Below are 25,436 nucleotides of genomic sequence, written 5' to 3' on the forward strand. Positions count from 1 at the left end.
TGTTGCTGTTCGTAATTACTGTATATCTCATTTGCACATTACTGATACAGTATTAAAAGTGTAGAGCAAGTTTTTGAGTATGGAATTTTGGGCATTGTCTTCTTTTTCTGTTTTCAGAGTTTGCTGTTTGTGATGCAGAACTGAAATTCGGCAGTATAAAGTTGTACGGACGTGAAACCTGTATTAAAAGTTTCTGAATACATACATGTATTCAAGTAAAAATAACTCCACACAAACATGGCAGCCTTCTATCCATGCACACACCCTACCTCTGTAAATGTATTTACATTGCTGAACTAAAATATTAAACGAACAAATAAAGGTTCTTTGTTTTCAGGGGTTGTAATGGATGGCAATGTTCTTAAATAATTACCTCTAACAGTGTAACTTACCAATATTGTTCTCTATAGTTTTATTGAGAGCTTCACTTTGTTTTCATTCATGTTTAAGCCCATGATGCCTGAGAGGTGGGGTACAGAGAAATGTACTAAGAAGGGAAGACAAGTACATTAATGTATTGTATTACCCAACTCCATTGTGTCAATATTTGATTTCCTATCAATTCTCTTCCATTGATAGTAAAAGAAAGTAGAGCCCATGTCTTTTATCTGTATATTCCTAATTCTAAAAATTCAGACAGTAATTTCAGTTAACCTACAAAAGAGTGATCATTCTTTATTATCGCTCCTTGTAGTATATAGCGTGTGTTTTTCTGAAAATAGGATCTAGAGATTTAACATTGCCATAAAAAGCCTGTGTACAAAAACAATGAAGAAATAACTTAATCACTACCGAATGAATTGGTTCAGCGGTAACATGTGAGACTCGCATTCGGGAAGTCATGGGTTCAAACCCTGTAGCCGACCAATCTTACTGGGATTTTTCATGGTGTAATCAGTCACAAAAGCAAATGCCAGATTAGAAATTTTCGTACCATTTACATTACCGCCTCGGTCACCAATATCATAAACATTAATCAAAATCTAAAATCAGTTACATGAATGCAAAACCATCTGAACACAATAGAAACGGGAACTCAACCTACAGATTCTAAACATGTGATATGACCACAGATGGTAAAACATGTATTAAAAAAAATTTAATCAATGGACCATGTCTAGAAATAAGCAGGCTTTGACAATTTGTAAAACAAGAGAACATCATTTATGGTTACTAAGTAAAAGCATGATGTTCTCTTGTTTTACAAATTGCTAATTTCTAAACATGGCCAACTGATTAAGGGCCGAATTCATAGTCAACACTTATCATAAGGAAACACTTAAGCAGTTGCTTATAATAATTTCCAATTCATAAATCCCACTGAAGTGAACACTTATTCAAATAAGGTAGCCTGTCAGCTTACTCAAGTGTTTCCTCATATGCATTGTAATCAGCTGATTCGGTATACAATAGATGATGATTATGATTTAATTTAATTTATTCAGTTCTGTAATTAAAATGAAAATTAATTTCGGCAAGCAAAAGATATATCTTTCTTCTGTAAAATGTTTCTCGATATTTTGTATAATTTTTAGTTCTGTAATATTTACTTCTGTATTTGTGTATGATAATAATGCCAATTTAATAATTTGAAGGCGCTGGAAAACAATTGAATGTAGGAAAGCACTCACGTCTAGCCATGTTGCCATATTTCTTTCGATGTCAAGGGAATGCTCAGGGCATATGAATGAGTAGTATAAGTGACGACTATGAATTCGACCCCTAGTTATTTCTTCGTTGTTTTTATACATAGATTTCTTATGGCAATGTTCAATCACTGTTTCCTATACCCAGAAGAACACAGTATTTACTGTTGTCATTTAGGCAGATTTCACTGTCTTTATTTTCCACTCCCAATCATTTATTTTAAATTTATGTTAAAATGTATTGATATTTCTTCCTGAATGGGAGGCAGGTTTGGATCCTGATCTATAAATTTTTTGTCATGGTTTATAAGGGCGAGAGTAGACCTTAGAGAAGTGATCTGTTAATGTGAAGGAAATTGTTTGTAATTATATCAAAATTGAAGTAGGATGATATGGCAGTATAATTTATTCGCTTGTTTAGTACAACATACTCTGAAATTGACCTCCATTCTCACACCTTTCTCTGTACATTGTATTTAATGTAATATACTTTCAAGATATTACAAAATTTTCCAACTGTTTGTGTGCAATAAGTTTTGTGCTAACTTAATATGGAGATGTCATTGGCCTAGAACAATGTAATTTAATATCTTGGATTCATACATTAAATAGCAGAGGTTTGCTATGTTGTTATTTTTGCTTTAAATTTATCTGTCATTTAATTTTCATATTTGCGAGCAAAGAAATTATTGAAGCAAAAGTTTCTTAAATTTTTTTACTTCTCGTGATTCTTTACAATCACATTTTTAATGTGGATTCTGTCATTTCGCAAATTACAAATTTCATCATTTTGAAAACTGTGTTAGATAGAAATTTTTATATTCTTACAGCCACATATATGTCAGGAATATTTTGCTTTCTATTCAGTTCGTCAAAATTTCTAAGTTATTGTTATAAATTAAGACATGTTAGCAACAGTTTCATAAAATAATTTCCTGCTAGCGCCATGTTTTCCAATTAGGCAAGCAAATGGAACTAAGTGTATGTTCTTTTGAGGTGGTAAATGTGGTTGGTTCGACTCTCTCAAGCTGGTATGAATTTTTATATTCTGTTTGAGTTCATTAAAGATTTGTATGTTGCGTTGAACTTTTTAAAGTGCTATGAATATGAACATTAATTCAGGTTGGAGAAAGAATCAAGACTTAATATGTTACACACATTTATGTGGGCCCTGTTCATGTTGAAAGAAGTGTTGAGTATTGTGCGTTTTGTGACAGTTAAATGGGTGAGTGTTTTTATACAGTTACGTTTGATTTATTTATAATGAACAATCAGGAAATCACTTTTAAAGAAGTGATGCAAGTGTGCTTCAGAATCTAAGCCTGCTTGTTACGGTGGCGATCATAGTATCATCGGTTTATATCTCACCATGTTTTGATGAAGAGAATTGCTACCATTGGCTTGCTTCGAGAATTATTTCTTGGAGAAACGAAGAATGTTGAAATAGTGGGATGTGTGAAGGAATGAAATAACTCGACATTTTTGTGAAAAAAACTGAGGTGTTGTTGCTCGTCAGAATGTGGGAAATGAATTTAAAACTGTGAAATAAGGAAAGGAAAGGAGTAGTTTCTGGCGGAACACTTTAAGACTGTACCTTGCCCTTCAAGATAACTTTTTTGTTTTTTTCTTCTTGAAGTTGGTAAGCTGTCAGCTTATTGAAGTAAACTTTTTATAATACTTGTTCTGAGCTGTTATCTGCACCAATAACTAACTTTTTACTTGATTTTCTTATTTTTATTTTATATTTAATATAGTTTATACCTTCTTGTGATGCTCAAGTTATTTAATATTTCATTGTAAGGAGGTAGAAATGTAAGTATTTGAAAGGATAAGGGAATCATCAGATTTCATTCTTAAGTTACGTACATGATAATATTTATATTCCACAGACCACACCAATGAAGTTTAAAAGACTGACATGTATGAAGTGTGCAAAGACTGTGGTTATTGCTGTAGGCTGTATTTATAAACATGACTTCGAAGCTGACAGATTTTATTTAAGTGAAAAATAAGTTCATCCCCCTAATCTTTCATCGTGTGAGACTACAGGGTTGTTTCCGATCTCTGACAACGAATTTGAATGATACTCACAGCAGAAAGTCCCAAGAAAATCGAGCCTCTTTGGGAGGGGTAAATTACGACCCTTTCCAATGCCAAGTACAGCTAAGTTAAAATAAAAGAAGCCTGCAATAAACGTGGTTGCCTTTATTTCCAAGAAAGGCATCTTCTGTGTACTTAATAAGATTGGTAAATTATTTTAATGTACCGAAGCACATATGAATGGGTTATTTATGAAAGGGCCTAAGTCTTGAATATTAAATTATTAGCAGTTTAAGAAAAACTGCTTACTGGCCGAAATTTTGAAATTAAGGCTGAAATAAAAATTGTATCATAAATTCTACTAAGCCTTACAGAGTGTGAAACTTAGTCCTCTTCATATCTAAATCGATGTCTCTACACCCAAAGAGCAGTTATTACATTACAAACTCATTTTCACAAAATTAGCGACTTAGGCCCTTTCATATAATAATAATAATAATAATAATAAGTAAACAGCGCTCGAAAGAGCATTGATATTACACATTATTGTTTTATCAAGTCATTCAACGACACCGTCCATCTTCTACACTGTTTGAAGTGATATCTGCCGGACTTTTGTTCACATAACTTGCACTCACACAAGTCACTCGGTTGGTGAAACTTCACTGTCTTGCACAATTTATGGTGGAAACCGTGCGTGGCCAAACCTATAATAGCATGTCTTTGTGGTTGGTTACTGCTGGTCCACTCCCTGTTCGTCATGGCGTCTGTTGCGAAGAATTCTTTTTCTATTTCTCTTTCCTTCTGTTTTCTTCTCTTTGCGACATCCTTGTATGGTTCTGTTGCTGGCAGTATCATCCTGATTCGCAGGTCCTCCAGGAATGGTGTTTCTCTGGCCAACATGTAGACCATTCTACTCGGTGTATATTTGCTTGCACATAGTGCCCTCTTCATGAATCTAGTTTTTACTTTCTCCAGCCTCTCCATATCGCTCGCCATAAGCTTCTCCCATACTAGTTCTAGCCCATAGCTAGCGATTGGGGTGATCACTGTCTCGAATAGTTGCATGGCAGTCTCTAGCTTTAGTCTTGTAATGTCCTTGATTTAGGCCCTTTCATAAATAACCCATTCATTATGATGTTTCCATGCAGATATTCTGCATCATCGTACGATGAAAGAGTAGTGGAACGGAGAAAAATTCTCTCCGGCACCGGGATTTGAACCCGGGTTTTCAGCTCTACGTGCTGATGCTTTATCCACCGAGTCACACCGGATTCCCAGCCCCGTGTCAGATCGAATCCTTTCAGTTTAAGTTCCATTTCTTGGGTTCCCTCTGGTGGCCGCCCTCTGCACTACGTCATAGACGTCTATGAATGTAGGACTGATGTCCACACATATGCGTAGGTGCACTCATTAAGAGTGACTGGTTGGCCCATGATCAGACGTAATAAGCACCGTCTTAAATCACAAAGTGATTTATGCATATCATGTATATTATTTTAATGTACCGAAGCACATACGATGACGCAGAATATCTGCATGGAAACATCGTATGTGCTTCGGTACATTAAAATAATATACATGATATGCGTAAATCACTTCGTGATTTAAGACGGCGCTTATTCCGTCGGATCCCGGCCAACCAGTCACTCATAATGAGTGGACCTCCGCACATGTGTGGACATCAGTCCTACATTCATAGACGTCTATGACGTAGTGCAGAGGGCGGCCACCAGAGGGAACCCAAGAGGTGGAACTTAAACTGAGAGGATTCGATCCGACACTGGGATGGGAATCCGGTGTGGCTTAGTGGATAAAGCATCACCACGTAGAGCTGAAAACCCGGGTTCAAATCCCGGCGCCGGAGAGAATTTTTCTCTGTTCCACTACTCTTTCATCGTAAGATTGGTAAAGCTTGAATGGAATTAATTTGTATCATCTCAAGGGGTGCGGAAACTTGTGATAGGGAGTGGATTTGCTTGCTTTTTCCACTCTGGAATTAATCCCATCCGAGCTTTTCCGGTCTTATTAAGTACACACAGGATGCCTTTCTTGGAAATAACGAAACCACGTTTTTTTTGCAGGCTCCTATGATTTTCATGTAACTGTACTTTACATCGGAAAGGGTTGTTACATACCCCTCCCAAAAAGGCTCGATTTTCTTGGGCATTGCTACTGTGATACACCGTGCACTCTGATTATGAAATCACTCACTATGGTCTGTCACCTCTCGCCGCAATTCAGCTGTTGGTGTGATTCCTGACGCACATGACGTCATTCAAATTTGTTATCAGAGATCGGAAACAACCCTCTGTACTGTTAGATGGTTCTGGGTTGTGACTCCAAATGTTTTTGTGGTGCTAGTCGTCATTTGACTGATATAGTTGTTGGAACTGTAAAGATTTAGAATTGACATTTTTCTTCACTTGAGAAACATGATTTATTATTTTTTAATTTTTTTTTTTTGACAATTTGTACTTTCTCATCAGTTGCAAAGAAAGAAATTACGTGAAAGATATTTCTAAGTACAAGGCGCGTCCAGAAAGTAAGTTTCCCTGGGGCCGTTTGGAGAAAGAAAACAGTTTCATGAAAAGATTTATTGGAACAAATACAACAACTGTTGAGCATATTTTTCAACATATGCCTCACTGGAATTGAGGAATTTGTCATATTGTGGGAACAACTTTCGTATCCATATGTCGTAGAAGTCTGCCACCTGGGATCGGAACCAGTGCATGACAGCTATCTGCACCTCTTTGTCTCTGTGAAAATGCCGACTGAACAGGAATTTCTTGAGGTGTAAGAAACAAACAGTTTGGGGCACAACAGATCTTCTGGGTCATTCCATCATCACTCACATTACAATGTAACAATTCTCACCACACATTCTTAATTATACAGTTCCTGATTTTAATTGTATATTTTCATTTGATAAAGTATTTCATTGCCCAGTAGAAAGGGTGAAAATAAGTGTACAGTTACTTGAGAAATCATAATTTATTAATAAGGAAAAATATGTTAAATGTACTGTCACTCTCATTACTAGTACATGCATACACAATAATGGCAAACTTTGTTCTTTTAAAAACTGGAAAGATAAGGTTTTTCTGTTGGACATCAGAATATAATAGTAATAATAATAATAATAATAATAATAATAATAATAATAATAATGATTTATTTTAGCTGGCAGAGTTAAGGCCGTAAGGCCTTCTCTTCCACACAACCAGCAAAAAGTGTATATACATATGCATGAACTTACAAAGAATTCAACAATTTGATTTAGATGAGAGTTACATGTATACAAGAGTTATTTACGAATTAAACAACAAAATACTATGAACTATTAATTAAACACTGAAATAAACTGGGTAGCAGAATTAAACTAAAATACATAGAATGTTAATATATTTCAAATTATGTTAGATAATAGAAAGAGATTATTATGAGACAATTTTGAAAATGCAGCACAATCAGGATGATGTCTAAAGAAAAAAAGCAACAGTGTAGTCAGTAATATTTTAAATCAGTATGATTGGAGTGAAATGCTAATAAGGTTATCTTTTAAGCTGTTCTTAAAGGTGTTTGTTGTCTTGCAGCCCCTAATACTTTGTGACAAGGAATTCCATTGACGCGAGGTGGATATTGTAAAAGATGAGGAATAACAAGATGTTCTATGAAGAGGTATATTTAGCGTGCCACAGATAAGTGATCTGGTATTTACGTCGTGGTTAGAGTATAGATAAGAGAAACGAGACGAAAGGTAATTTGGTGTTGAGGTGTGCAGAATTCGAAAGAGTAAAGACAAAGAGTGTAAAGTTCTGCGTTATTTAAGTCGGAGCCACGAGATACTTGCGAAGGACGGTGATATGTGATCATATCGTCGGATGTTGCACACGTATCTGATGCACATATTCTGAGCTCGCTGTAACTTGACTGACAGTTCAGAACTTAGATCACTTAACAAAACGTCACAATAATCGAAGTGCGGCATTACTAGGGTTTGTACTAGGGTAAGTTTTAGTTGCTGGGGCAAGAAGTTTCTCAAGCGACTCAAAGAGTGAAAGGAGGAACAGATTTTCTTTATCGTTTCTTTAACTTGAAAATTCCAACTTAGATTATTATCAAAAAAGAAGCCAAGATTTTTTACGACAGATGAATAAGGGATTAGCGTGTTGTTAAGGGTAACAACTGAAAGATTACTGTTATTAAGGGAGTTAACTACACGCTTATGTCCAATAATTATGGCTTGAGTCTTACTTGGGTTAAGTGCGAGTCCGAAATTGGCCGCCCAAGTGGAGACAGTGGCTAGGTCACAATTTAACTTGTCAATCGATTCATTGATCGTGATAACGAGTGGGAATAAAATTCCTGTAGAATATATTTAAATTATGAAAAATCTGCTGTATTTATATCACTCACATTACTTGGTCAGAATTACTTAGTAGACAAATTGTTTTGAAGTACGATTTATGCTAAGGAGACATTAAAATGTATCATTAACACATAAAATCAAACACAAAGAAAAAAATCATACAATTTCTAGTATTTAAAAAATATATAATGGTTGTCTTAGTATAAAGTTACCAATTATATTTTATAACTCTGGGCTTTAGAGAAGTCGGAACAACTGGATAATACGCACGGCAGACCAATATCGATAGTCGACTCTACTCGCTGGCCACTAGTCACCGGGCCGTACCGAGCCGTATCAAACAAAATATAATCGAAATGGTGGTAGTCAAATTCGCGACTATATTCTTAAATAATTCACTCCATTAGTCTAGTTCAAGGTTTTATGTAGTACAACGGCGGTTTTTTGAATGCATTAAAAGAAAATGAAGATGTAATAAGATAATAAACTAGGTTATCACAAGGAAATTAACAGGAAAAAAGGTGTGTTTCACGGAATACAATTAAAATGACGGAAAGTAAATTTCCGGTTAATGTTCGCCAAAGCGTAAAGTACCTAATTATGACGGCGTTGCTGTTTTATTTCTGGCCTATCGAAAAATACCTAGCCTTTTACGAAAAAAAATTTAAGGACCATGAAATTATTCACCGCTTTCATTATAGGCCTATTATTTTTTAACAATATTACGAATCAAAAACTGTCATATTATATAATTTTAACTACTACATGGACGAATCAAATCAAGCTAACCTAACCAAAGCTAACCTAACCTAACCAAAGCTAACCTAACCTAACCAAAGCTAACCTAACCTAACCAAAGCTAAGCTAACCTAACCAAAACTAATCTAACCTAACCAAAGCTAATCTAACCTAACCAAAGCTAATCTAACCTAACCAAAGCTAATCTAACCTAACCTAATCTAAGCTAACATAACATAACCTTCGTAAATGCAAGGCCTGTAACTGGAGCAAGAAGGGATCTCAATCATTTAATCTGCAAGTACACGCAAAAATAAATTCAAGTAAGGATCACGCTCCCACTGCATGAGAGGTCCGCGCATGTGCTACAGCAAAACTGTTTCTGTCCCGAGCCTCTCATCTAAGGCACTCGTCATAATTTACTCGCAATATTTACGCAAATACACATTGTCGCTAACAGTGGTGCTATCTCTCAATAATGTTCAGAACGAAGGAGGTAGACAGAGAGAGAAAAAATTTCTCCCGCCAACTACGCCACACACCAACGTCATGTTCTTATGTTGGTGACATTGTGTATTTACTTAAATTTGGTGGTAAACGTAACGGCACGGTTCAAAGTGGCCGTGCTAATTCTCCAGTATAGCGGAGAAGTCAAATCTTAAAAGAGTTTATTTATGTCATTATATAAGATAAGGAAATACTGACTTCAAAATCACTGAAATTCACATGGAAAAAAAAAAAAAAAAAAGCATCAGTTAATATCTTGAAGCTAAGTTTCATAAGGAAAACAGTTTCCCACCAAAATATCCTTGTAAATAGGAAGTACACAGTATAGGCAATAGTTAGAATACAATTTCCACTTCGTCTCATAATTTTGATATGTCCCACTCATGGGATGACCCTTCTGTAGAAGTTCTGCTGGGAGGTGTTTCAACATCCACCCTACAGTCCAGATCTCATTCCCAGTGATTACCATCTTTTCTTACATCTCAAGAGATTCTTGTCCGGTCAGTATTTTCACAGTGACATAGAATTGCAGACGGCTGTCACACACTGGTTCTGATCCCAGGTGGCAGACTTCTACGACACAGGGATACAAAAGTTTATCCCACGATATGACACCTCAATTTCGGTGAGGAATATGTTGAAAAATAACTCTACAATTGCTGTATCTGTTGTAATAAATCTTTCCATGAAATTGTGTTTTCTTTCTCTAAATGGCTCCAGGGAAACATGCTTTCTGGACGTGGCTTATATACCATAAAGTGGGGTAATACTTATATGGTGAGGTAAAACTGGTCATTTGTACTTTTAAACAATGAAATGTTATAAATATGCATTATTATTTCAAACAATGTAAGTTAAATAAAATTAGAGTCATAGATATATAAGCAATAATCCATCATAGCAGAATTGCTGCACTCAACAGAATCTCAGGGTTAATTAATTCCAACAAAAAATGGAAGAAAATCAGGTTTTTTCTGGTTCTGCAATAAATAACTTCTAGGCTGTGTGGTGAGCAACAAAGAGTAAATGATTATTATAAATGCCTTTTTAGATTATTTTTTCATAGTATATTTAAATTAATTAATCATAATTTTGAAAACCTTGTCCTTGTAGCCTTGAGTTTGTTCTTTTGTGGGGTAACACCGATCATTACTTAGGTACCTACTGTCTTCGCGCTACGAGTTGGCGCGAGGAGTAGATAGGCGGGACGGGGGAACTTTACGCTACGCTCTGACCTGAAAACTTCGTCCACTTACTTGGCTACACTGGAACGGAGTCAGACATAAAAGATTCCGCATCTTCGATGCTGTCGCTATGACTATCATTATCACATTTTTTAAATTTCTGGAGTATGATCTGTCCGTGATAATCGTCTGTTTATGTTCCATCCATGTATATTAATTCGAATCTCTCAACAAAGCCATTAGCCCCACCGCCCCCATCCTGATGAACAACAATGAGTGTTCTGGACACATTTACAGTAGTCAAAACTCCTGTAACATTTTTATCCTGCCAGAACTTGAGAAACGTTAAATTGGTAGGCCTATCTATCCGCATTTCGTCCAGATACAAAATCGGTTTTTCCACTTCCGTAAGCTTTCTTATTTGCTGTAGATATCTTCACATATTCCAATTTACAGTGTTTTCCTTAATTTTTTTTGCTGCACACTTCTTCCACCTGAAATCCTTTTTCTTCAGTATTCGTCTTAATGTTGTCTTTTATTTCAAATCAATTCTCTCTTGTAGCAGGGGTAAAAGCTTGTTACTACTTTTTTTTTTAGTTGGTTATTTAACGACACTGTAATAACTATGTACTAGCTTCTTGATGATGGCGAGATGGTATTTGGCAAAATGAAACCAAGGATTCGCCATAGATTACCTGACATTCGCCTTCCGCTTGGGAAAACCTCGGAAAAAACCCAACCAGGTAGTCAGCGCAAACGGGAATCGAACTCACTCCCGAGCACAACTGCAGATCAGCAGGCAAACGCGCTACCTCCTGAGCTACGCCGGTGGCCCTCTTTCTTTTTCAAATAAAAATTCTCAATTATATCTTTTTTGTCAATCTCCCGTCGAAGTCATCTACATTTGCGTTTCGGTAGTCTGGACATTTACATTTTTTTTCTCCCTCAGGTGTCGACAACGCACTTTCTTCTGTGCAGTCTTTCATTTCATTCCTTATATGCTGTATTGTTCTTGTGGATAGATTAGAGTACTTTTCTACCTTTGCTATAGGTTTCGTAAGAGGAATGCAAAGGCACTGTTCTTTTTCTTCATCACAGAATTATTTTGCACTTCTAATAATATTCCTTTCTTCGCTATAGATTGTCAATCCTTGTTTCCTCTTTGTCGACATATTTACAATAAACAAAAAACTGCTATAAACCTAAATAACAGTATACAATAACATAAATTCTATTAACCGTATTATTATCAACACTATTAACACGAAAAGCAAAGGATAGCAATACAACATTTGTGGTATACTGAAAACAATTGTCTTGTTGAAACTAATAAAACACTGCAGTAAAAACCCCACTACTATTTTCACAAAGTCGCAAAGACTCATAGACACGTGCAGTAGATGTTTGTGAAACAGGAATATTGCAGTGAACAGCGCGCTGCGCATGCGGGACTGTTTCCCCTCCGCCCCGTCTAAGTACTTCAGCCGCCTTCTCCTGGCGTGACAACAGTACAAACTGCTGGGTCCTCAAAGGAGACACAACTACAATCCAGATTATATATTAAAATACTTCTCTCTAGATTCGGAAAGTATTGAATTGCAATAATTCTCTCAGGAAGTCATGTTACAGGAAAATCTTTATTCCGAAATATGAAATTCAATTGAGTTTTGAAAATGTGTTGTGGATGTGTTTTTGTGTGAAGATAGCACCGGAACTCACTAGGATCAGTGGATGATACAAACAGCATCGAAACTAGTGAATCAGGTAACATAACACCAAAAATTTATGTTAACACAGTGAAGTCGTTATTAATGTATTGAAATAACTTAACAGTACATCAATAACATTTTGTGTTCATATTTTTGACAATATTGAAAATATACTTTTTTTATAATCCATATAAATGATCGGTATTACCCCAGTAATGATCTAACACCGTACCATATGAGGTACCAGTAACACTGATCAATAAATACATTTTTTAACCCCTCCAATATTTGGACCCAAGAAAGTTACAAATAACATCTGTAGAAGTATAAAGCTCTATTAAATGTATATTGCATTTGTTTGTTTATTAAATGTATATTGCATTTGTTTGTTTATCGAAAAAACTTGTGTAAGAAGTTATTAAAAAGACTAAAAATTGACCAGTATTTCCCCATTTTACGGTATTATAAACTTATTCCATATTTTGTGTTTATAAAAATTAAAATTGGGATTTTTGTTGTAATATTTTGTAATGAAACACATTACAGACAAAAGACAGTGTATTAATATTGCTCTCTGTACCTGTGGGTACACTGGTGTAATTCTTCCTTCCATTGTTTTTTTTTTTTTTTCATATGAATGTTGGCAGCTTTTAAGTTGTGATTATAAACACTTGCACCTACTGTAAGTTTTCACAGTCATATTTTTGTATAATTATCTTAATGAGTATTATAGCATTTTAGATTTCTTATGCCTGAACTCTTAGCTTGGAATTGCTGAAGAACAATATAGTGTTCGTTCCACAATCTTATTTCATATTTACATGGTTTTTATTATGTGCCATTTTGAATGTGTTGATTGTAAGTGTACTGTAAATCAGAATTGTAGTGCTGATGGAAACATTGCCATGATGTATTGGTTTATAAGAATTTTTCAGTATGTAATTAAAATATTTTAAGTATTATGTACTGTAATAGCTTTTTTATCAGATGAATATTGTTGCATGTAATGTATGAAATATATTAGTATGGAATTTTGCTCATGGGCCCTTAAGCCACGTTGACACAATAAAACTACAATTGGACAGAGTTCACTTATACGAACACACTCGTAGACGTGGTTGATGCGTATTGTTTTAAAAATGGCGGATCTGGTCCTTCAGGGTATTGGAGATGTCACTGATATGTTTATTAAGGAGCTAAAAATACATAAAACTCTTTCAGACAGCAAACAGAAGAAATAAGACCTGCAAATGGATTCTAAGGCACAAGAAATTGGGTGCATGTACTAATTTAACTTTAATTCTGGACTGCTAATGGCTTCATTGCCAAATGCAAGGCACTAGACAACAGCTTTAATTCTGGAACCAAAGTTCCCTAATTATTTTTACTAAATATTAATGCATCTTTACTTGAAGATAAAAAAAAAAAACACAAAATGACATATACTCAAATAGGCCGTAAAAACTCTCATCTTACTTTAGATGAAATGACACTTGATACATAAACTTATACAGACTACAAAAACTACAGCTTACGATAAGTTAATTTTTACATAGGTACAGTCTTAGAAACAATTGTTGGCATGACTTGGTGGTGAAAAAAATTTAAGTATTGAAGAGTCATTCACACCAGTAAATTTGTATATGTGCTCTCTCCTTTGACTTGAAGTCGGGCAGCTGTAAGCATCTCTTAGTGCTGTTCCCAACATCTGTGGGTTAATACTTGGGTCTACTTGGAGAATGAGAACCATTTATATATATATACTACTTGGGAGATAAATTTTCTTCCCGAAATAAAACTGAGACAAACAAATTAATGCAAAAATGTAAAAGACATGTAGACCTAATACCTTGTCCATATGCTACTGCCTTTTATCACCATCTGGCATCTTCAGGTCGACCAAGTTGTGGAATATATTAACAGAAGTAGGTCGCATATAGCAAATGAATAATGATTTTCACACCCCATTACTTCGTTTATAAATGACAGGGCATAACAAGATGCTTTATTTTCACAACTAATGCAAAACGTGTCTCATTAATTTAAACTAAATCAAGTTATACTGCAGTTTCATGATTCAAGTAAGTCCTGGAGTATTGAATCGCTTCATACAGACCATTTCTATCATGGACGGTTTTAGTATAGTGGAGTGAGCATCTACTTCCCATGCAATCAGTGGTATGTTCGAGCCTGCTGTCATACATTTCTTGGAATTATTTTTTTCTTCCTCTTTCTTTTTTTTTTCCTCTCTTTTGTTTCGTTTAGTCTTTTTTATATATACATATATATATATATACTCGCTTTAACATCTTTGATCATATCGCGAGTTAATCTTTTAGGTGAAATCCGAAGGCCTGTGCACTATTGTTGAGACTGGTTCTTTTGTTGTGAACTAGATGGTGACTGTAGATGTGTATTGATTTATTATGAATATGATTTTGGTGATGAAGCCGGTGATATTCAGGGATGTTGTGGTCCGAATTTCCTGACATTCTCCTTACAGTTGAGGGAAAACCCTGGAAAACCTCAACCAGGAAATTCAACCCAACTGGGAATCGAACCCGGGCCCTCTGCGTAAGAGACCAGCATGCTGACCCCAATACCAGAGAGGTGGTCACAGTCTTCATTGCACTACTAATTTACACAAAATTCTTTTCCCTGGCACTTGTTCTAGCTACTTAGGCTGACATCAACGAAACAGAATGAATGTTATTACGTCAACTAGTGGTTCACTTGTGAACCTGATCACTTGTCCTCTGATCATGTGCAGTGCCTCCTTTCTGTGACTTTGAAAATATCTGTGTGCCATCAATTGTTTCTAAGACTGTACGTAATTATGTCTCCAATCAACAGTTTGTTATGACAGAAGCTTTGAAACTTAATATTACATAAATTACAGTGTAAAATTATTGCTGCCTTAACCTCTATAGAAATTGAGAAAAAAAGAACTATTTTATTTTCCCGTGGAATGTCTATTTTTCAATGAACCGATGAGTCACGGTTATAAAGGCAAGGAAAGGGTTTATTATATTGTACATGTGAATTATAGAATAAACAAAGTACTGAATAATTTCAAGGAAAAATTGATCCTGGGACCCTTTGCTTAGATTGCAAATGCTCTACCGACTGAGCTACCCCAGGAACCGTCACTGTGATGGCGTCGTGTATAGCTCAGTCGGTAGAGCATTCGTGTGCTAAGCGAAGGGTCCCGGGATCGATACCCAGCCCCAGAACAATTTTCCCTTGAAATTATTCAAACCTGCTTTACAGGGAGCTATTACCTGAAAGCCAGATTTGTAAAGTACTGAATAGTTCAGATTAAATTTATTTGGCACTGAATCTAACCTACAATTTACTTTTTGAGGTTTACACTTTAATGCAGAAGTCCTTGTTTTTTTATTCAGACAGTCTTTAGTTCCATATCGCTTTCTGTTTCATACAGATTGACACTGTCATTTTAAATTCATATACGTGTCTGGTCGTACTCATGGAAGTTGAGCACTGTCCTAGTCCACGTGTATCAGATGTTGGCATCCGTTGCTACGATACGAATAGTGTCTTGAGTGACCATGTGAGCAAACTCATTGTGATTGTATCATATTGTGTCAGTGTGGCTTTAACAAATTCATTTCCTTGTCACTGTCATAACTATTCCATGTTGCAGACTTAAAATCTTTACCATAAAAATGTTCATTTAGCTTCTTTAGTATTTTAAGTAAAGCCAGTGATTACCAGTATATTCCACATGAAGTCTTGTTTCCCTACCTCTGTGTATGCATGCAAAATGAACGTAATTGGAAAATGAAGTAAATTATATTAATATTCTTGCAACTGAAAGTTGCGTGTAATGTTTAGAAGTTTTCTTACGAGTTACTGCAAAAATAATGGAGGGTATTATGATGTTGATATGTCTCTTCAGCAGCAGACTGGCTTAAACAGCCCACAATAGAATAGCCTCATTTGTGTTATGCAGTGTTAAGTTTATATTTAAACACTGTAGACTTAAGGTTAGGATTTAATAGCAGATGTGATTCATAAATACAGGGTTACCACAAAAGAAATAAACACTTTCAATGTTTTATCAATTTCAATGTTTTATCAATCCTAAACTATTAATGTTACCAGGCGTCAGTTTTCACTGTTCTATAAAATAATTCTTTAAGTTTATGTTGGGAACTCTCAGATGTTCAATATGAGCCTCTTATATCACATGGCACATAGGCTATTAAGGCAATAGTTTAGCTTAATCCAAACCTGGTGTAAAAATAATAATAATAGTAAACTGCCCCCATTGAGGGTAGCCCTTACGGACTCAGTATATCCTCAAAAAAAATTATGATACATATGTAAACATAGATATTAAATTTTAAAGAAGGGAAACAAAGAAAAGGGCGTGAAAAATTACAATTGCTATTAATGTAGCACCATGTGATTAATTAGGATTTGGCAGGATTTTTTAAACACAATTATCACAATGTCATCCCTCAGAGATGTTGGCAGAGCAAACTGCCGTCGAAATTCTTCGAAAAAAGCTGGTATAGTCCCTCGAGCACCTATGAGCAAGCCGAATACCTCAACGTGAATTAAGGCATATTTCAGCTTGAAATAGTTGACTGTAGGCTTATAGATCGACTTCTTCTCAAGGTGGACCTCGGCTGACTGATGACATTCTACTTCAAAACGTATCGTCTTTCACAAAACCCCAAAGAAAAAAATCACATGGTGTGAGATCAGGGCTCCTGGGTGGCCACCGTGCAAGAGTGTGGTTCCATAATCAATCTGATGCCAGTGGAGCAGTGCTCCATCCTGTTGGAAGATGACGTTTCCTTTATCTACAGTTTCTGAACTTAACAGTGCAAAATGCATGTCAATATCACAGCCATCTTAGCTATTATGCTTTTGCCAGTGCAACAGTCAGTTTGTCTTATTAAAACTTGTACAGTTCCTGAACCTAACAGCGCAACAATCAGTGCAGTAGTATCAACAGTTTGTTTTATCTAAACTTGTATAGTTCTCAGTCTACCAGAACAAAATGCATATTGATATCACGGATAGCTATCTTAGCTGGTTACAGGTAATTTCGTTCAATTTAAAATATCCACAGACAGAAAAGATCTAGTCAAAAATGTTAAAGGAATTTAGTCCAAGCAGTAAGTGCCCAAAAAGCAAAATGTGATATGTCCAATATACGAAAAGGTCCAAAATGCAATAGGGCCGATATACTAAAAGGTCCAATAATAGGACAGTGCAATATGCAATAATATAACTTATGTAAATATAATCAATCAATCAAAGGACATTATGGAGCATGTCGACTCGTATCGATTTCATAAAACGCTTTCACTCTGTTCTTTTACTAGTTCCTCCCAGTTGGTAATTCCCATTTCCATGCATTCCTTCTGACTTTCATCTTTCCATCTACTTCGAGGTCTTCCCAGTGGCCTTGTGGTGTTCATATATATTTGTTTTATGCTGCTGCAGTCATCCATACGTATAACATGTCCTGCCCAATTTAATCTTCTGGTCTGTATTAAATCTAAAATTGACAGTTGATTATAAAGTTTGTGAATATCATTACAATGTCGAATTTTCCACTTGTTTTGAAATGGGTAAAAAATTGGACCAAAAATTTTCCTCAACACTTTGTTTTCAAAAACCATTAATTTATGTTTTTCTTTTTTTGTTAAGCTTCATGTTTCCTATCCATATAATAGTACAGGTTAGATTAGTGTTTTGTACAAAATGATTTTTAAATTTCTGGTTAAAAACCGGGAAGATAATAATTTGTGAACAGCATAAAAAGTTTTGTTTGCATTATGTTGTCTGTTAAGTATTTCATGTTTTCTATCATTAGAATTGTCTATCAAAACAACAAGGTATTTGAACTGACTGACTGTTTCAAAAGTATAATTTTTTATTTTAAGGCTGTTGGGAATCCTTTTTGTTTTAGTGATTACCATATATTTTGTTTTACTCTCGTTGATATTTATCATGTAAATATATGGCATTTTATTGAACGTCTCAAACAGCAACAGAGCCGAACAGAAACCATGGTCTTAGATTTCTAAATTATAGACATCAGCTCAAAGACTTTTGAGTGACCACAAGGGTTCTGAATACAATAAACATGTACAATAATGTGATGTGATACATTAAAGAAAAAAGAAAGTTAATTGTTGAAGGCAAATATAAGTTGATTAATTGAAATAGAGATGATGATGTAATATTTGAAGAGAATCCTTGATAATATTTATAAGAATAGACATTACAGAATCAAAAGGAATGTGAAGTTCCTTAAGATAATTCCACGTGAATTTTGTGATTGAACCTCTACTGCCAAACAGCAAACCAATGACGGACCATTGTTTAAGAGGGACGTTGTACTTTTGAGAAAGATGCGGCAGACAAGGTTCATATATGGTTTTCTTCTCAATATCAACCTCGGTGGCCTGATTTAGGTTTCTTTCGAAACGGATAGTAGGGTCAAGAACAAGAGCCCGTTTTAAGCGTCCGTTGATAGCAATAATGTCTGCCCGTCTAAAAGAACCATCTGATGATACACAATGTACTTCCTCATTAATTTCCTAATTTAAAGTTTTTAACGATATCGCCAAAGCATGTCGTACACGATGATGTCTAGCATTGATCAGCAGCTCGCCTTTGGGGCATTGTCCAAGCACGTGTCCAAGTGTCACAGGTCACACTAATATAAAACAGCTCCTAAATATGGGGTATGTAGGGAACCAACAGACAATTGAAGAGCAATTTCATACAGTGGCGGCTCGTGCCTTTCTTGGATGGGTGTTCACAAAAAGAAATGAGTAATGAACACACTGATATATTCTCGTATAGCTGAGTCACACGTCAGAAATAAACCAATTCTAATATGCATGTACCAAATCTACACATATAAACCAAAATTAAAAACATTAAACAAGAGTAGAGTAAAATTAATTCATAGGACTCACCTTCACTGCTGTTGTAGATGGTGTTGAAGATCTAGATTTATTTGTAGAGAAACACCATGCGCCTAGTTTTGAGAGATGCAAATTTATCAATAACTTTATTATTGAAGTCTCTAATGTCGTTGACAAGTTTTTTTTTTTTTTCATGGTGCGGAGGAATGTTTTAATGTTCCATTAATTTAACACACAATTTCACACACGTCCGTCTCCAAACTTCAAGTGTTACTGTTTCAACTTTAAATACGCACCATTGCAGATTGTATTTTCCTTACTTTGCTGAACAAAAGACAACAGAATCAGCTCCCGTGCGTAACAGTATTTTGAAAAGAAATAGTAAAGAGAGAAAACGAGGAAAGAGGGAGAAAGGAACACGATCCCAGACCCAAGGGAGATGGAGCATCTCTGTTTCTCTGTCACTAGCACGTTAAGACCTGTGCGAGCAGAGCTATTGTAACAAACCAGAAAATATTCTCGCCTCAGGCTATTTCACCCTGCTAGAGAAAAATTGTGCGAGCTGCTGTCAACCTGTCCAATGGAGATTTAAAGACACACGAACGGGACATTCTCTCGAGACGAAAAATGTAGGAACGTCATTGCACATTGGAAAGTAATAGATGTAATAATATTTATACAGTAATATGTATGATTAATTATTGTTGGTTTTTAAGGTGTTCACGTGCTCCTGTGCTCATATAGAGGAACCGCCGCTGATTTCATATCATCTCAAATTATACAGTAACCCGGATGAGCCTGAAAATGCTCCAAATTATGTTACCTAGTGTTTCCGTAATCGATTACAGAGATCGTTGTGTGAGTAATTGTGTTTTTATATTTATATTGGACTTTTTCGTACCTTGGACATTACAATCACATGAACATTTTGGTCATTGTTCTTAATTACTATGTTGACATTTTTAAATTGGACATTATGAAAAATTGGACATTATGTAACAGACCTTTTCAGTAGCATAGAATACGAAAGGATCCAAACATTAAAAGCATATTGATATTTTCGTATGTTGAACCTTTCTACACTGGTCAAAAAAAGTTAAGCATAATTAGGCATATAACGGTTTTTATTAATTAAAATAAAATATATAAATTATAATTGGGTTTCTTGGTTCCACAGAATAAACTTAAAAGTAGAAATACACTATTTGTTAACAATGGACTCAATATGAAATGAAAAAGTTGCATTGTTTGGAATCAACGGAAAAGATAAGGGAAGTTGAAATTCGTACATCATCAAAGAAAAGGAAATGGTGCTTTCAGTACCCTGTTTAATAACGTGTTGGTCCTCCACGAACCCTGAGGCACTCTTGTATGCGACGGGGCATACTCAGTACCTATGCATCTAAGCTCTCCTGAGGTAAATTGTCCCATTCTTCCAAGGCAGCATTCCTGAGTTCTTGAATCGTTAATGGGTGATGTGGACGATTGGAAATGGCTCTCCTGAGAAAGCTCCATGCATGCTCTATGCAGTTCATATCCGGTGAGCATGCTGGCCAATCCATTCTTCGGATCCCATGTTCTACCAGATACCGCTGCACACTATGAGCACGATGAGGCCGAGCATTATCGTCCTGTAGAGTGAACCCTTCTCCTACAGTCTCTGCAAAACCACTTACTATGGGTTGGAGGATGTTGTTCTCATACACGGCAGCAGTCATGTTTCCCTCTATTGAAACCAATGGTGTGCGGCGGCCAAACATGACACCTGCCCAAAACAAGATTGAACCACCAAACTGTTGGTGACGTTCCACGGTCATTGAGGGATGATTTCGTTCCCCTGTTCGTCTCCATACGCAAATAGAGTTGTTGTCAGGGTGTAGGCCCATTCTCACTTCGTCTGAGAATAAAGTTCTGGTCCATTGGTCTCGTGTCCAATTCTCATGTGCTCCAGCCCATCTTGCACGAGCACCCTTGTGATGTGGACGGAGTGCTGGAGTCTTGAGTGGTCTTCGAGCATACAACTCTATGTCATGAAGTCTATTGCGCACAGTTTGGCTACTTACAACAACACCAGTGGCTTCGCGCAGGTCATGGCGCAGAGTTGTAGCTGAGGCTATAGGGTTCCTACGTGCAGATAACCTTACATACCGGTCCTGACCTGGTGTTGTTTTGCGTGGACGGCCCTCGCGAGGTCGATCTGCTATTGACTAGGTTTCCTGGAACTTTCTCCACAGTCTCGAGACAATACTCTGATTCACATGAAGGATGTTAGCAACATCAACTTGTCTCATGTTTTGTTCCATCAAAGTGATGATTTTGATGCGGTCTGCCATTGTAAGGGTGTTCCGAGCCATTGTACTGCACTATGAAGCAAAACGACACTGATTGAACTTTGCTCGAATTACAGGCTTTGTTTAATAGCCGTGATTTGGATGTTACCTATTGATGCAGAATAAAACAAATGAAAGAGTCTGAATTGGTAAACATAATATACATGCCACATAAAACCAAAAGAAACATAAATATCAGGTATTATTAGGTAAACTGGAAATATGCTTAACTTTTTTTGATCAGTGTATATTGGACATTGTCTCTATTCACCATCTTAGCTATTATGCTTGCACCAGTACAACAATCAATGCAGTAGTACAAACAGTTTGTTTTATCTAAACTTGTACAGTTCCTCAACCTAACAGTGCAAAATGCATATCGATATCACAGTTTTTGTTTTATACAATGTTGAAAGTATCTTGCTTCTTTAGTAGTAACCCGGTATGTACGGACTTCACCCACAATACAACATTCGGGGAAAAAAATTGGTCGTAAGAGATTTTAGAAGTAAGCTGATGATAATTATTGAGTTTCATATCGCTCAAAGGTTGAGTCACCGTGTGCAAACGAAATAGTGTAATGTAACTCATACGAAGTTGTAAGGTTTGGAGATTAGATTTCAACATATCTTGTTCATTTTTTGTTTGTTATGTTTTGTGCTTTTATTTCCTTTTAATTTCCTATCTGTTGTTGTTTTTCCATTCATTCAATTGCAAGTTGTTTGATATAAGTCACTGTAGCCTAACAGTTATTATTAGTCTAAATTGTCTTGCAAATTATTGCAAATGAGTTGACCTGATGGATAGGAATGAAGCCTAAAATGTCTTCATCGAAATGATAGCCGTCCAAATCTTGGATTTAAAATATCGGCATCCTAATCAATTCAAATGAACAAAAAAGAAAATGTAAATTATAGATATATAATTTATTTCAAGAAATAGTCTGCCCAGGCATCCTGGGTTGCCAAAAACACAGAATAACACACATATAAGAATAATAATGATTACAGTAAAATAGATGAGTCAAATTGAAATGTGAACTAGGAGCTTAAATTTAAGAAATAATAAATTTGTACATACATTGTAACAATCACACACTAACGAATAGAAAAAGGGGGGGGGGATTATGATATTCCGTATAAATGATTTTTCAGAATTGCCACAGATCCTTTAATGGTTGAAGTAATTATTTTTGGAATGATGTCATGGATTCCAAATGTTTTGATAGTGTTTACAGTTGATCGTGGGATGGTGCCCCTCACTCCGATCATTAAACCATGTACTTCCCAGGTGCCTTCCATCTGATATTTTTCTCGAAAATACAGAATAGTAGGCTCATAAATTTGTTGTTTTTCTTTGTTGACCTCGGATGGTCATACATAATGAAATTTTTAAAAAAGAATGTTCTGCAACAAGATTTGGTAGCTATCAAAACGATAAACATTTATTGAAAATAAATTAGTAGCTTAATATCAAAGGCGGACATCTGACCTCAGATCGAAATTTAGATAGCTGTGGATTTTTATACAATTTTTCATGCTCTTTCCAGTCATAGTGAAACCACATGCAAACTCTAACACTACATTTATAAAATAAATTGTGTTAAATATTAGAAAGAACACTGTGAATTAAAAAATTGCCTCTAGATCAAAACTATGGAGATGACAGATGTCCGTCTTTGATATTAAACTACTCATTAATAATATACATTGAATATTATAAAGATGAATTGAGATGGTGATTATGTTCAATGAAGATTTTTAAAATGGTTGATGCAATTGTCTGAAGAGTCTTTTGAGGAACCTTTAATTTTCTGAGGATCTCCAATGTAAATTTGGGAATTGTTCTTCACACACACCAAACATAAGTCCAATGACATTCCAATCTTGAATATTATATTTATGACTGAGATCATCACAGCATGGAAAGTAAATACCGTATTTCTTTTCATGTACCTGCTTTAGTTAATCTTCGAATCTTACAGTGGTGTCAAGAATGAGATCAGTTTTTTTATCTCGGTCAATTATTATGATGTCAGCACGCTGTGTAGATCCTTCCATTGAACTTCCTCATATACTTCGTATCCACCATGTTCCCTTAATCTGTTAGCAATTATTGAGCGGACTGTGTTATGTCTGTCAATTCGCAGTAATTCGCCCTGAGGGCAGAAACCTAGCATGTGGGGTAACGTTAAAGAGTAATTAAAAAAAAAAACATCTTTTGCACGTATAAGCTTAGGTGTGTTTGAATATACTCTTCATCCTACAATCTGGTATGAGTTTTGTTACAGTATTAAATTTCCACATTGCAACCGACTCTTGTCATAGGATAGCATGTTGATATCAAGTCTGCTTTAGACACATACGCAACATCATACAAATTCCTAAACAAGATACATTCTTCTATAAAAATTGTATATTTTTTTTTATATATTTTACGCACAGATGTACCATTGTATATAGTAGAGTTTCTTCATGTTCTCTTTCCCAACTCCTTCCCCAAACTCTTTTTTAGCTGTTATATACTCTTACTGTGAATTTTATTTATTTGAATCCAGTTCTCTTCACACTCAGAATGAAATATTTGAATAGAGAGATGAAGTATATTGCATTTCATGAAACATTAATATAAAGACAAAATGGACGCGATTTATATTGGAGCAGAGAATTATTAAAATAACAAATGCAATATTTCTACATAAACCAAAGATAAGAAGGCTGTGCGTGCAATAAACTTCAAATATTAATATGAAGATTATATTAGAAGACACGCCTCTTGTTTCTGGATTTAATTATCATTTAAAACTGGATTTAATTAATTATTTTAAGATCTTTTAACTAAATGAATTCTTTTCTTTCAGTATCTCTTTTTATTATTCTTTATAAGTTAAAGCTTTTCTGTCATGGCAAATTATAATCAGATAATTCAAAGTTACAGGTATGTAGTAGTTGAAATATTATCCACGGAATAATAAATACGTATGATAATAATAATAATGAAGTATTTTGCATGTATGCTATACATTTAAATAATGTAAGAGTTCCTGTTACAGTTTCTATTTAATAAATTTATATATTTCAATATTTTTTTATTATTTCACATTAACACGTGTATCATTTCTCTCTAATTCATAAAATTACAAACAAAACTGCATTGGAAGAAGAGATGGCTTACCTTTCCTCTTGGTTGTCTTCCTCTGTTACAGACAAGCAGTTCATGTCATCCAGTGTTGCAAAAGTGGAGCAAATAGGTTTGAAAATATGTGATCTTAAGCAGAGGGAGTTAAGAATGAAATGTTATTTTTGGTTTAAGAAATGAACTTCCATATTTTAAGCCACGTTTTGGGTGCCTGTCCTTTCAGCAAGACGCTGAGGAACTCTAGACATCACAGAATCAGGTCCATGATTGCCGAAGCCTTGAGAAAGAAAGGTCTCACTGTACACGAAGAAGTCCATGGCATCTCTCAAGAGAGATCCTTCGGCGAATTGACATGCTTGCCATTCCACCAGGCTCTACATCCTCCTACATTATCGACCTGTCAGGTTTGAGGCACAGGAACACCAGCCCGCTGAAGTCCACATAGAAAAATGCAGAATTTATGAGCCCACAGTTCCGTTATATTTGGAGAAATATCACCTCACCTCCATTGAAGTAGTTGGGCTAATGGTTGACGCTAGGGGCACAATACCTCGCCTCTTTGTCAGTTTCTGCAAGAAGTTCCAGCTGAACAACGACTTCATTCGTGATGTTTCCCTTACTGCTATCAGAGGATCACTTGCCATTTTAAAATACCACCTGTACTTTGTTTCCTAAGAAGGAAGAACTTTTGTTTGAACGTCTAATCTCTTTGTTTACTATGTTTAGGCCTGTTATATGTATGCTATTATCTGTACTTAAATATAAAAATTGGAGATTTATCCTTCGAAGAGGTGGAAAAATTCAAATATCTTGGAGCAACAGTAACAAATATAAATGACACTTGGGAGGAAA

General features: G+C 35.5%; 1 protein-coding gene across 1 annotated transcript in view; it reads left to right on the plus strand.

Annotated features, from left to right (window-relative positions):
- Positions 1-24,116, plus strand: part of LOC138714649 (uncharacterized) — an 80,652-nt gene extending 56,536 nt beyond the window's left edge. The window contains exon 3 of the mRNA XM_069846705.1: positions 118-24,116. The gene's annotated coding sequence lies outside the window, so the exon portion shown is untranslated. The remainder of the gene's footprint in view (positions 1-117) is intronic.
- The last annotated feature ends 1,320 nt before the right edge of the window (positions 24,117-25,436 follow it).

Source organism: Periplaneta americana, chromosome 15 (genome assembly GCF_040183065.1).
Source record: "Periplaneta americana isolate PAMFEO1 chromosome 15, P.americana_PAMFEO1_priV1, whole genome shotgun sequence".
Taxonomy (NCBI): domain Eukaryota; kingdom Metazoa; phylum Arthropoda; class Insecta; order Blattodea; family Blattidae; genus Periplaneta; species Periplaneta americana.